Source organism: Alligator sinensis, unplaced genomic scaffold (genome assembly GCF_000455745.1).
Source record: "Alligator sinensis unplaced genomic scaffold, ASM45574v1 scaffold173_1, whole genome shotgun sequence".
Taxonomy (NCBI): Eukaryota; Metazoa; Chordata; order Crocodylia; family Alligatoridae; genus Alligator; species Alligator sinensis.
This window is the reverse complement of record NW_005842207.1, coordinates 454,067-466,611: the sequence shown is the minus strand read 5'-3', so window position 1 is coordinate 466,611 and position 12,545 is coordinate 454,067.

Here is a 12,545-nt window from a genome sequence, read left to right as displayed (position 1 = left end):
TGTAATGTTTGTTTGTTTTTTAATGAAGTTACATACCCAACAAGGAAAGAGAGACTTTGAAGCAATAGTGTCCAGACCAAGCAACCTACATCGAGATCCAAAAAATAACCAGTATGCACATGGAATAAATGCTTCTATTTTGCATAATATTAATATATATACTAAACTTCAAAGCACACATGGCATGCATGTGGTCATTATCTAAAGACTTTCTCCATAGAAGACAGAACCCAGGATTTAGTTAGACTGAGCTGGGTGTATCTACATGAGATGCTAATGGTGCAGTAGACTAATTCTACTGCACATTAGCAAGGCATGAAAAAAACCATACTAATGCACTAATGTGCAGTAGAATTGGTCTTACTGTGCAGTATCATCACTTTAAAAAGCATGCATCGATGCTACTGCGCAGTAGTGCTGATTATGGCACATTTAGCTAGTACCTATTATTACAGTACTAAACTAAATGCACATTAATGCATGTGCAGACATGCCCACTGACATGCAAATGGGTTAGCAGAGAGAGAGTTCTCACCATCAAGGACAAGGAGAAGGCCAAGCACTTTCCTCTAGCCCCAGCAGAGTGGCTTTTAATAGCAAAAGAAAAGCCTGTGCTATCCTTTTCCTTAGAGCTCCTGTTCACTTTAATCCTTATGCTAAGGCAGGGAATTCCCTCCTCACCCTGCACTTTAGTCAGTGTGAGGGGAGATAGGAAATCAACAGCCCCTGCTCTATGTGGGGCAGAGGTTTCTCCCTCCATTCACCTGGATCCCTTCTGAGAGTTACTTCCCCCCCACACACACACATCCTGCACTTTGCTCATTGGGAGGGAACCCCTGTTCCTACTCTGTACTAGGAAAGGGGTTTCTTTGAGCACTTGGCTCTGTGATGGAGGGAGGGGTGCCATAATTCCTGTCAACCTTACTTTCCGCTTTGCTCAGTGGGGAGAGAAGGAGGGTATCTGCAGCCTCTGCTCTGCATGGGTTTAATCTGGGTGACTAGATACTAGGGGTGTCTGAAGCAGGCAGTATTTGATTTGGATTCAGATTCAGCCTGATTCAGTGGACAGTGATTCAATTCACCAATTCGGACCACCGTCCCGATTCAATTCAGCTGAATTCAAAACTGAAGATTAAATTCTGATTCAGAGAATCAGCGATTGGGCCATAGACACAGCTTTATATGTTTTTTCTACCTACCTCAGGGTGTCAGGTGCAGCTCATGAATGCTGAGATGGTGGGGTGGATGGACCGTGTCACGGGAGTGCAGCAGGGGGTCCCCCGTGTGCTCGGAGGCAAAACCAGAATTGGACCAGAACTACTTCCGGTCTACTTTTGGGTCCACTACCAAGCACATGGGGGACCCCCACCCCCACCTCTGGCTCAGTGATTGGCCACAGGGGGACCCCGGGTGCCCCCCCAGACCCAGGAGCACCAGTCACCGAGTCAGGGGGCTGGAGCTCTGGGACCTTCAAGTGCGGGGTAGGAAATATTTCATTTCTTAGTGGAGTCCTGGAACTCAAACAGTCATGCTGCTAACCCATAGTGAGCTCTAAGAGTTCCTACAGCTGATTAGTAACAGCATTATAACCTGGCATGCCAATTTTTTCCCCTCTTGACAACCTGCCCCTTGCACAAGCAAAAGAATTACTCAAGAAGCAATATTTTGGGCTATAAAAAGTCTACTCTCTGATGAGGTTCCCCATTCAAATAAGTATTCATTACATTTCTATATAACAATTTCAGAGCTTTGTTCTCTGCTTATGTTTTCAATGGCATTCAGAAGAACCAGTTATGGTATTAGTGCCTGTCTCTAAACAGTCAAATAATAAAGCTATTGTAAATTATACAGGCCTTCTTCCACGTTTGAACTTCAGTATGAAATCTTGGTTAAGTTTGTCAGCTTCCAGATTCAAGAACCTGCAAATAAAGACCAAACTCGTTATATTAAAAAATAAATGAGAGAGACAGAGAAAGAAGGAAAGAAAGAACAAACTAACAAACATTGTACACAATAGAATATCATAAAATATTTTCTCTTGACCGGAGAAATTTATGAGCATCTTTCTCTGCTGTCTCTCCTTTTCATATGAACTCAATGTCATCAACATTTGTGATGGTATTGGAATAGGTTCAATTTACTTGGGTCATTTATCTTTCTCCTTGGGTGTATTTCCACTTCAACAGTAAGATGTAGAATATTATTGTACATGGATGTGAAAAGATGGAGAAAAGCTTTTATATTCATTCTTCCATTACTTTGTGACGATAACTACTGCAGACAAGGTTCTTTGCGTAGATGTGATATCTTAGATCAACTAATCATTGGAAAAATTGTTCTTTGCAAGCTTTCAGAGACAAACACCCTTCTTCAGGCATAGAGAGAGTCTGTTGTTGTTTTGTGTGTTCTCCTGGGTAGAGTAGACACCAATATGAAAATGCAGGAGTGTGAAAACTAATGACTTTTTGTTCCCACTTGAGCTATCTTAATAGGAACTGATATTCATGCTCAACACTGAGATAAAAAGACATGCTTTTTTGCAGAATACCTAACTAAAGAAGACACATCACAAGAAGTACCACAGGCATGCTCTGTAATACTTATGTTGCTATATCCCTTAATGTCCCTTTAAGGTAGGACTGTTCCTGGGGGAGGGAGGGTGTGCAAATTGGGGTGGCTGCCCTGGGCCCTGTGCTTTGGAGGGCCCTACAGACAAAACCATACAGGCCCCACCACAGCTGCCATGTGCCGCTGCTGCCAAGTGCAGCCGGCTCTGCTGCCACCACTGCATGCTGCCAGGTCTGGCTGCTCACCAACGCCCCCCCACCGGCTCCAGCCACTTGCCACCCACTTCACCCTGCCCTGGGCCCCACCCCACACAGGCTGATATGCCCCGGGCCCCACTTTGTTTTAAGGTATGATAAAATAGCAAATAGTGGGCACATCTACATGAGATGTGTACTGCACAATTGCCTAATTAAATGTGCAGTAAACATCTCGGCGTCCACATGTGCACCCCTATTAGGGCACATGAAACAAACTCCCACTCCAGAGTTTTTCCATGTGTATCAGTGCACATGTAGATGCTGACCTAGATGGCTGGAACATGAGGGTGCTTCAGTGCAGGAGCTGCCTGCTGGCTAACCCTGCACTGAAGCACCCTTGTCCCCTAGCCAGCCACTTTGTAGCACATTAAGCCCGGTTGGGGCAGCTCCAGCTTGGCAGACAGACTCCCTGGGCCCTCAGTTGGGGCTGCTACAACCTGGCTCAATGTGCTGATGTCCAGTTGCATATGAAGATGCACACTCAGCAGCAATAAATTCCAGAGCTTATTGCTGTGCATTAATAGGCATGTGTAGATGTGCCCAATATAAGAAAAAGTCTAATGAACTAAAGGGGTGTATCCCATTACTGACTGAGTTATAGACAACTACAATAGCAGGATCAATCTGGTTATCCTAAAAAGAATGCTCCTGCATCCCTACAGAGAAGAGCTGGAGGACATGGCTGGGTTATTTTCTGTCCCTTTGTGACCATGTCTGTATCTCATGCCTTTATTGAATCAAAAACAATTATAAAATTTGTGCCAAGAAATTATTAAACTCCCTAAGCACATCTGCAAAGTGGCTCACTTCTCCCTACTCCCTGCACCCAAACATCCTGTGTCCCTGTGAAAACCCTGACAACTCCATTTGAAAGGTGGGCTGAGTTTTAGATTATGTGCATCTCTGTAGAAAGTAAAACTTTCTCCAAGCTTGGTCTATCTTGACTGCTCATATGTTATGCACATACTTTCCCTGCTAAGCTCTCCTGACACATCGTTTCCTCTGATACATGCCTTAAAATGTGCAGTAAAGAGAAGGAATGAAAATCAGATGCATGGTGGGATGAAGCAAATTTTCAACCAGCCCAGCACTGGGCTTTTGTTGCACTGGTTTGATTTGTTCTTATGCCTTCAGCTTAGGCTTAGGCATCACCTCTATTATTCAGCATAGGGATTTATAGAAAAAACACCATAAATATACACTGCTATTCTCTGTGTCCCGTCCCCTCGCCCCCAGTCACCAAAATCAGCATTGGAAATCAAAGCCTGGTTACAGCTTAGCAGAAAATACATGTGCAAAGAGAATGGGAAGGATTTGGAGTTGTTAGTGAAGTGAAAGCCAACTCTATTAATAGTTGTGAATAAAGGAAAAATGTAATGAAGGCAGTTACAGTTCTTTCTAGCAAGGACACATAAAGTTGTAATTAAACACAGTTGATTTAAGTTGGCTAAATCAAGCAGGCATTTATTTATGCATAACATGTACTGTGCACTGATCACACACATGCAACAGCTATGTCTGTACCGTCATCTGACTTATACTGGGGGCGTCTACACGTGCTTTAATGCGCACTAGCATATTTTACTGCGCATTAGAGCATTATGGCAAAAACCATACTAAGACACTAATTGTGCATTAAGCAACACTTTAAAAGCTTGCACTTTCACTATTGCACATCAGGGCAGCTTAATGTACATTTAGTTTGTACCTCACATAAGAGGGCGCTTTTACATGTGCTCTGGGGGTGGGGGTGGGGGGGACAGCTCTGTAGAGCAGCTCCGAGAGCCAGTCTAATTAAAGCGCTGCTGTGTCTCCTGTATCAGCATCCCCATGCTGCAAAATGGCAGAAGGAAAACTGAGCTAAAGTTTATTCAATGAGCTTTAATTCAAGTGCCCCTGCTACCATTTTAAGTGCGGGAACACTGATACACAAGATGCAGGAGGCTGTTGGAGCACAGCAGTTGCCACACTCCAGCAGACTCGATTAATCAAGTCTGCTCCAACGTGCTGGAATTCCAGCACATTGAAGCAGCTTCAGCACTCATGTATAGGTGTCCAGAGGTACTAAACTTAATGCGCAGTAGCAAAAGCACATTAATGAATGTGTAGACACACCCACTGATACTCAACTAGCTGTGTGTATGTTTTGCTGATTTCTATTATACAGGGCTTTCTGTCGTTTTATTGTTGAGGTCCCCAGTATTCAGGTTTGTTTTACGTTGAGTACAAAAATTTCCTTGGTCCCCAGCTGTGTCAATTGGTTCACAGACAATGTACTTGGTAACAGCATTCAGAGGGAATAACTGAAAAATATTTAATGATTATCCTCTGGAATGCAAGCACTGTGAATGCTACATCCAGTTTGCATTTTCTCATTGGCATATCCTTGTGAGTGAGTTTGCTGGCAGGACTGATCAAACACAACAAATTTTAAACAAATGCTAGAGGATAGTCATGCAAACATATTTCACATGCCCAAGTTTAAGTGTTAAAGTGGAAAGCTGATTTTACAAGTCAGTTTCTTTGCTTACCCACTCAGGAAAGGTTCAATACTATGTAATCTACTTATCCAATCAAAACAAGTCACTTCTGTATTGACTTTATACTACTCAAACTGTTCACAAGTGTCTCCAGATAAGCACAAGTTTGAAAAACACATACATTCTAGATTGGTTATCTGATTGCTTTGGACAATTTGCAAACTGAAGAAAGGAGCAAAACCATAAAAGAAATTATTTTGCCCAGATCATTCGCTCAGCTTTTCTTAGCAACCTATTCTTTGTGTAACACCATAGACTGTGCTTTTGTTCTTGTCCTATAAGGTACAAGATGCAAGAAGTTTGATCAGTTGGAAAAAAATTCTTGATCCGCATAGAAATGTCTGTGCAGAAGCCTAGGACCTACATTGTCTACTGATCTTCTAACTATACTACACTCACTTCCCATCTTAATGCAAATTATATAGTTGGATAGCAGTGCAAATCATAGTTGGATAGCAGGGAGTTACTGTACCCTAGCCAGCAAGAACTTTTGGAAGTTTCACTTGGAATGTTGCCTGGATTCAAAAGGGAGCTCCATACTCCAGACCTAGATTCGCAGAGCAGCTTGTTTCATGGCAAGCCATTGGTCAAATCCAGAGGCTATCAGGTAAAATGCAATGGAGGCATTATTCTTTTTCACTGTAGATTTATCCTCTAGCCCTGTGAATGTTGCAGTCCATAGATTTATCTTCTAGCCTTGTACATGTTGCAGTCCTTTGCACAGCACAGCAGCAGGATAGTGTGTAAAATTATCAAAGAGCATGTGGAGAGACTTTTTTCTTCCTTGCTGATCAAATATTTTATATAAAAATTATTAAAGCTAGGTTTAAAAGCAGAACTGAGCTGCAGAGGGTTTGTTAGAGTTAGGATTTTTTTTTAATGTCAATATGGAAATCTTAATTTTTCCTCACTTTTCATATTTTTTTTTTCTGCCCCAGTCATTTGAGTAATAATTTTTTTCCTACTTAATGGAGAAGTCATCTACTGTGTTTGCCACATCATAGTCTGTCACTGGGGCACCCAGTCAGCCCAGAATGAAATGCACAAATGTCAAGAAGTATTTTTCCTGCTCTGCTTCTCCAGTACAGGATTGTTACTGTATAGGGAAAGGCAGTTCAAATACTCCAGCATGGCAGTGATAGAAGTGCATGGATCACCATAATAAGATCCCTAATTTGAAATGAGTGGATCAGTCTTCACTTGGAACCTGCTTTTCTTTTTATTTCCTCATTGGTGGAACTATTGAATTCATTCTGAACTGTTGACTTCCTCTTGTGTCGTAGAGAATGAAACTGAAAAAAGAAAAGTTTCTCTCTAGGTTTCTGTCAGAGCCTAGTGGTTGAGTGCCTTGGCACAGTGGAACTTTCTAGCACAAGGCACGGTGAGATTTTGTACAAGGGAATTTCTCAGCATGGTGGAGAACCCCGGTGTGGAAAGGTTCCCGCCACTCATATGCAAATTTGCATATTACTATTGGTCGGTTCTAAATTATTCCTACGTGGCGACTAGCAATTGGCTCGCTAGCCATATAAAAGGTTGGAGCAGTTTCCGCCCAAGTTGGAGAACTCCGCGCCCATCTCGGAGTGAACGTGGCGGACTGATCAACCGACGACGACTCCCCGTCGCCGACCATCCCCGACGTACCCCCGTGTTCTGCATGCTTGTGTTCAAACCCGTTAGAAAGATATCTCGTCTTATCAGAGCTCCTCGGTTAAACTGAAACTGAAGTTTAAAGTTAACTTTCTTCCTACGCTGTACATCTCGACAGTGTAAGTAAAGCCATCTTTGTTTGAACCAGTACGCGTTTGTGCCTAATTCTACTCCAGCGGTCGAAAGTACCCATCTGTACGTGCTGGGTTTGTGGCTACAACCCAGCCGACCCTTTTCCGGATCCCCCTCAGCCCCCACAGTTTCCACAAATGTTTTTAATCCTTTCATACAGACCTTAAATAACCACACCCTAGATTCTTCATCACTTCAGTGTACCAGCCACAGCAAACAGTTGCTAGTTTTAACCAATGCTGTTAGAAGCAGAAAAGATATCATTGCTGGACTCAGAAGTCTACCAGTCCATACAGTCATAAAGTAAACCGCTTCTACACAGTTCCTCCTCCTGGAGAATCTGGCAATATCATAAGAGGTCAAATGTCTAAACTGGTTTTAAATCATCCTTTTATGTTATGCTTCTAATTCAGAGATTGCTTTATTCAGCCTTGTTAACATGAATGAAGAGGCAGTTGTTCAGCTTTATGCAAGCTGTTACCATAATTGTGTTGATTCACTGGAACTGTGACATTTTGCATCACCTGAAAGATCTGCCCCAAATTTCTGCAATAGAGAGCAGAGGTCAGGAACAGCACGTTATTGAATCAGACAACTATGTGGGGGAGCACACTGAGAATAATGTTGTAACACTCCTGCTGGAGCAAGGGAGCTGACGCCAGGAGATACTGATGCCAGTATGTTGTTGAAATACAGCGTGCTTCCTGGGGGATCTGAAATCCAAACAAAGCATTCTTCAACCAAGTGTGATGTTTGGAGCTATGAAGCAGGTGGCTTTTCTCCACTGCCTATAGTACCTTTAACATTTCTGACACCTCTCCCTGTATGTGGGAGCTCAGAAGCCATGTTGGTTGCTATTGCTGAATACAGACTATTGAAGACAGATATGCACTGCTCTCACCTGTAGATTCCCTCTTTGCTCTGACTTGTCATGCAGAACTCTTAGCAGAAAATAAGTCATTCTGACTGGAAATTCACTTTGTTCCTCAATTTTTTTCAGAGATCAGGGTTATGCAGAACAGTGAAGAAGCCAGAACAACGAACCTTTTATCAGGCAACAGCAATAATAAGATAACTGGTCTGTGAGAAGGATCCCCTGAATACCAATATGAAGGCTCTTTTTACTTCCCTGCTGCTCACCTACTACCAAAAGCACCTCTGTTCTATGAGTGATTAAGAGGAATAGTTAATCTTACCTGACTCAGGTTTGAAAACCATCTTCCCCTTTCTTGCTGTGAGCCATTCACTGTTTTGTGGTACTACTGAGTGTTTCTTTCATACTCCTCATTCTGGGAAAGGTGAGCCGACTAGGATGAGCTGTGTAGTGTTGCTGAAGCACAGCAGTTCACAGGCGGGCAAGGCTCTTTGAGTAGATGTGATATCTTTTATTAGATCAACTGAAAGAACCTGGCCTGCCTGTGACCTTAGACCAACACGGCTACAACCAAAAACCCAGCAGTGCACAGGCTCACTCTAAAATCTGTGATACTGAAATAAATGTTGCAGCCTTTACATGTGCAAGGATATCAGTTGGTTGTCTGTGCCAAATATACAGTATTAAATGGGAACAGAATGTAAATCCTCTGAGATAGGGCCTTGAATACATCTTTAATGAATGCAAGCCAAACCTTTTAAACTCATTCTTTTTTAAGGAAAAAACAATTCCAAACAAGAAACTAGAATATCCCACAACCATTTTGAGTTTTTTTTTCCCCTTCACATGTAATAAAACCAGTTGCCCTCATCCTCTGTTATCTGTTTTATCTGTTTCTCTTCTATAAAGTCATAAAAAAGTGTTTCCTCCCTCCCTCCCCAAACCAGAAGACAGATATTCCCTAGATCCATTCTCCTTTAGGAATTAAGAAGAAAACTGTTATGGAATAACTTGTCAGCTTCTCCATACAGCTGCTACCAGTACATGCTGACCATCAAGTGCAGTGTTTATGTTTGCAACTGCCTCAAAAAAAGCAAGGTAGGGACATCTAAAGTGTGTGTGAGTGAATGAGTGAGAGAGAGATCGAGAGAGAAGTACAAGACTCTTCAGCACAAATCTTTTAAACGTTGAGAGCTTAAAAAAAAATAATTGGGTCACATCTGACTGCTACCATCTGGCCCCCTTCACTCCAAGATTCCCTAGGAATGCATTTCACGTGGGCCTTTGGAACAAGATTATGAACTGCCAAAAAGAAAATATTTTACAGCTGAGTGCTGCCTTTAAGTCTGAATAGTTCAAATGCAAGAACCAAAAGAGAATTTCAATATAAAGCATCCTGCAGACTGTTCAAAATCAGGCTCTACATTTTGCCTCAGCAAAATGTTATTTATTCTCTTCTATCAGTTGTGTTTCCTTTTAAAGGCTTCCCCAACAGAAAATTATTTCTTGGAGAGGGGGTCCTAAACAGGTAACTGTTTCTGAATGGATGGACTCCCCAGGTCAGTCAAAAGGAGGCAGTATAATCTTGTGAGTGGAGCACTGGTTTGGGAAGCTTAGGTTTTCTTCCTAGTTTTGTTATGGACCTAAAGGATGACCTTGGATAAGTCACTTTACTTCCCTGGGCCTTCATTTTCCATCTATTAAATGTGGATAATGACACTGTGACTACCTTTGAAAGGCTGATGGAAAACATAAATGAGCAAGGCAGGAACAGAAGTCAGTCAATGAAAACATAGTGTAGAACTAGGGCCTTACACGATATATTGACCAGGTTGATCAGATGCCTTTCATTGCACTCAGGATGATACTGCATTAATTCTGTGCAATTTAAGGCAGGTGTATGAACAAATTCTGTATCTACTGGATACGGGTGGCTTCTGGTCACGTCTCCTTTTGGTTCACAACAACAAACAGAAGTTTTCACAAATGAAGGCCCTGATGTAGTATCAGTTGGAGCACAACAAAGAAAGATTTAATCTTTTCTCTCTAGTTGAAGCAAGGAGCTCAGTTGCTTGCTCTGAGTGCAAGGATTTTTTTGGGCAGCAAGGCTGAACCATATGGGGAGAATTAATTTTTCTCAGTGTGCTGTGGAAGGAATATTACTGTGAGGAGCTGGAAGTCTGGGATGGACAATCTCTAGGAAGAAGCTGGATCAGCATGTAGGAGTGAGTGGGCTATTTCTTTTAACTGTCTGACTGAAATGAGCCACAACTCAGAGCCTGGCTCAGGGAATCTACATTCCTCTTACAGGCTTGTCTTGGACTGTGTCTGAGTAGAGCCTTTCTTTTTTAACAAGAGTGGGACATGGATTTTTGTATACAATAAAATATCAATCTAAGATAATTATTCAGGCAATCCATTCCTCTTTTACCAGTCTGTCACAAGTAGTTGGGCAGAGGAAAGGCATATCATGGTAGGGGATGGAGGCCTAGGGGTGCCTGGGTAGGACTACAGAGTGAGAGCCAGAGCTATTTTTCCTAGCCCACAGGTCCAAGAGCAGTTCAGAACCAGTGACTAATAGCAATAACTGAGTCTGTTTCCTATTCAGTTGCTTTTGTGAAATCAGTTCCTGCACTTGGACAAGTATTTGAGTGTCCAGGGTGTTTTCATCATAATAGCGATAGTTATGAGTGGCTCTAAAGCATGAGCTTTGCTGGTAACCTCAGAAGAATGATCAAGAACTGAATAAAGGGTAAAATACAGACCACAGTATACAAGAAACCCAAAGACCAACATACATATCTGCACAGAACCAGCAATCACCCGGAACACACCAAAAAAGCTGTGATATACAGCCAAGCCCTCAGATACCACCGCATCTGTACTGAAGAGAACACCCGGGATTGCCACCTCACCAATCTTAAAAAGGCTTTCACCCAGCAAGGACACTCCTCCAGAGAGGTAGATTGCACGTTTGAAAGAGCCACCTGGATACCACGTGAAGAACTGCTGCAGTACAGAAGAAAAACCCCCACAAATCGCACACCGCTGGTTATGACGTATCACCCATCCCTTGAACCTGTACGGAAAATCCGCAAAAAATTGCAACCCATACTAGAAAGAGACCCTATTCTTAAAAAGATCTTCCCAGAGCCACCCATCCTAGCCTTCAGACAAGCACTGAACCTCGCCAACCTCATCACCAGAAGCAAACTTCCTCAACCCCAGAACACACCAAAAGGATCCAGACCGTGCCATGACAAGAAATGCAAAACCTGCCCCCACATCTCCACCACCCCCACTATTACTACACCCCACAACAGAGCCATCAGCATCCCAGGATCTTACAGCTGCACCTCCAGGAATGTAGTATACCTCATCCAATGCACCAAATGCCCTGATGGAAGATATGTAGGAGAGACCAGACAACAACTGCGCACCAGAATGAATGCACACCGGAAATCCATCAAAGACAGAAACACCCAATTACCGGTGGGGGCGCATTTCTCACAGGAGGGCCACTCTCTCTCCAATCTCTCAGTCCTGATCCTCAAGGGAAATTTACACAACACATCCCAGAGACGAGCCTATGAGCTCCATTTCATCAACCTGCTGGATACTAGAGATCAGGGACTAAACATAGACATTGGATTTTTGATACATTATAATCTGCCTGGCAACTGACTCCCCAGCCCAGCCCAGCCCCTGGCTTCTTTACTTTTCATTCCATCCAGGAAGAGCACACACCAACTGCTGCAGCTTCCTGAGCCTGACGAAGGGTTTTTGAACCCGAAAGCTTGCTTAATAACTATTCTCCAACCATTTGGGTTGGTCTAATAAAAGATATCAAATTCACCCAAGGAACCTTGTCTGCCAAGAACTGAATAGACACTTATCCTATCTGCAGTTGCTTGGGGTGGTTCCTTCAGGTCAGAGCTGGTGACTACTGGTGAAATGTTGTGCGACTTCATTGTCTACATGAGACATTTATTGCAGAGTTGCCTAATTAGCTCTGTAGTAAACTTCTTGGTGTCTTTACATGCAGCCCTATTAGGCCACAGGAAACTAATAAACTCTGCAGCAGGGTAGTACTTGAAAATACAAGTACTATTCTGCTGTGCAATTTTTTACTCCGCAGCAGGGTACGTGTAGATGCTGCCCAGGCTGGCTGGGGCTTGAGGGCTGCCTGCCAGCTAGCAATGCACTGGACTACCTTCATGCCCCAATCAGCCCCTCGGCAGCATGTTGGGGGTGTCACAACCCAAAGTTGTGGTTTTTCTTGTTTGTGTGTGCTTCGGCATCGCTAAATCATGTTCCCGTCAAATTGCAGCTCTTTTGCACGGTGGAGCGTTCTGTTGCAATTAAGAACCCGCGTGCAGGAGTTTTTCCCGCCAGTTCTGTAGCTTTCTTTGCATAGTGCATTCCTTTTGCATTATAGTGATGCACGATGCAAAGGAGTTCCTGCCATTTGTATTTAGATTCGTGCCACATTATTGGCCGGTTCTAAATGTAGGCATACGTGGC